Here is a 2,562-nt window from a genome sequence, read left to right on the forward strand (position 1 = left end):
GTACAAACTGAAATTAAATGGAGAGGGAGGTAGGAGATAGTTCGAACCCGGGGTTATCTAAAGTACAAATGGAAGCGTTATTTGGGCATTTTAGTAGGATGATGAGAACCGAGTTAGAGCCATTACATGAGCGGTTGGATAGGCTTGAAGTTAGTACTAGTGGAGATAAATCTAAGCCTAAAAATATGGGTAGGGGAGAAGAAGAGGAAGAGTATGAATTGGGAGGAGATGAGGAGAGCCAAAACGAAAATTGGGGTAGGATTGGAAGAGGTATAGGATTTGGTAGAGGGAAAAGAGAGGCCGTAAGGGGTAGATATGATGGGAATAGGGAGGATGGAAACATGGGTAGTATTAAGATGAAAATTCCATCGTTCCATCGGAAATCTGACCCGGAGGCATACTTAGAGTGGGAAAAGAGGGTAGAGTTCGTGTTTGAATGTCACCACTACTCCGAGCAAAAGAAGGTTAGGTTGGCGGTGGTGGAATTTCTAGACTATGCTCTCATTTGGTGGGATCAACTAGTGACCACTAGGAGGAGGTATAATGAGAATCCCATTGAAACTTGGGATGAGATGAAGAGGGTCATGAGGAAAAGGTTTGTGCCCAACCACTACTATAGGGAGATGTTTAAGAGACTACAAACTTTGAGGCAAGGGGTGAAGAGTGTTGAGGACTACTATAAGGAGATGGAAGTAGTCATGATTAGGGCCAATATTGAGGAAGATAATGAGGCGACCATGGCACGTTTTCTTTGTGGTTTGAACAGGGAAATCCAAGATCAAGTTGAGCTTCGGCACTACTTGGATCTAGACGAGATGGTGCAAATGGCCATAAAAGTGGAGCAACAACTCAAAAGGCGTGGAGTTGGCCGCACCAATCCAACTGGGGGTTCATCATCTTCATGGCGATCAAATGTGGTGAAACGTGAGGAGAACAAGGTGGTGACCAAGCCCAAATTTGAGACCAAACAAGAGGCGCCTAAACAAGGAGTGCAAGGTAAATCTGAAACTCCTTCTAATCGATCTAGAGATGTTAAATGTTTTAGGTGTCAAGGGTTAGGTCATATTTCTAGTGAATGTCCTAATAAAAGGGTAATGATTCTAAATGACTATGGTGAGTATGAGTCTCATAGTGAGGGTGATGAAGATGAGATGCCTGCGTTAGAGGATCCTGATGAGGGATATGAGGCGGTTGTAGGTGAAGCACTAGTGACTAGGCGTATCATGAGTGCCCAAGTCAAGGAGGAGGAGACTAACCAAAGGGAGAACTTGTTCCATACTAGGTGTTTTGTAAACCAAAAAGTTTGCAATCTAATCATAGATGGGGGGAGTTGTACTAATGTGGCTAGTGTTGAAATGGTGGAGAAATTGGGGTTACCTACATTAAAGCACCCTCAACCATATAGGCTTCAATGGTTGAATGATTGTGCGGAAGTGAAGGTTAACAAACAAGTGCTAGTGCCTTTTTCTATTGGGAAATATGTGGATGAGGTCTTGTGTGATGTGGTACCAATGCATGCTTGTCATATCTTGTTGGGTAGACCGTGGCAATATGATAGGCGAGTGACACATGATGGGTACAAGAATAGGTATTCATTTGTATTGAAGAAGGAATCCATTGTATTACTTCCTTTGTCCCCAAAGCAAGTGTTGGAGGACCATTTGAAAAAAAAGAAGAGAGATGAGGCCGAAAAAAAGAGTGAACTAAAAAGTGAGATGGCCTTTGAAAATGAAAATGAAATGGCTGAAAAAAAGAGTGATCAAAAGAGTGAGACAGCCTTACAAAAGAAAAATGAGAGGAAAGAAATTGAGAGGAAAGAGGCCAAAAAGAAATCATATATGGCCCAAAAAGGTGAGTTGAAACAATTGATGCACACACATGAACCACTTGTGTTGATTGTTTATAAGGAGATCCTCCTTAACACAAGTGATATAGCCGGGTCCCTTCCGAGCATTGTTGTTTCACTTTTGCAGGAATTTGAAGATGTATTTCCGGAGGAGTTACCTCGAGGCTTACCACCATTGAGGGGAATCGAGCACCAAATCGATTTCGTGCCTGGGAGTGCATTGCCAAATCGTCCCGCCTATAGGAGCAATCCGGAGGAGACTAAGGAGCTTCAACGGCAGGTAAGTGAGTTGTTAGATAAGGGTTTTGTGCGTGAGTCCATGTCCCCTTGTGCTGTGCCTGTTTTATTAGTTCCTAAGAAAGATGGCTCATGGCGAATGTGTGTGGACTGTAGAGCAATCAATAACATAACCATTAAGTATAGGCATCCCATACCTAGACTAGATGATATGTTAGATGAATTGCATGGTTCTTGTATCTTTAGCAAAATTGATTTGAAGAGTGGCTATCATCAAATTAGGATGAGGGAAGGTAATGAGTGGAAAACTGCTTTTAAAACCAAGTATGGGTTGTACGAGTGGATGGTCATGCCTTTTGGCTTAACTAATGCTCCTAGCACCTTTATGAGGTTAATGAATCATGTCTTGCGTGCACATATAGGAAAATTTGTTGTTGTCTACTTTGATGATATCCTAGTGTATAGCAAGAATCTACAAG

This window comes from Primulina huaijiensis, chromosome 10 (assembly GCF_012295235.1).
Source record: "Primulina huaijiensis isolate GDHJ02 chromosome 10, ASM1229523v2, whole genome shotgun sequence".
Lineage (NCBI taxonomy): Eukaryota > Viridiplantae > Streptophyta > Magnoliopsida > Lamiales > Gesneriaceae > Primulina > Primulina huaijiensis.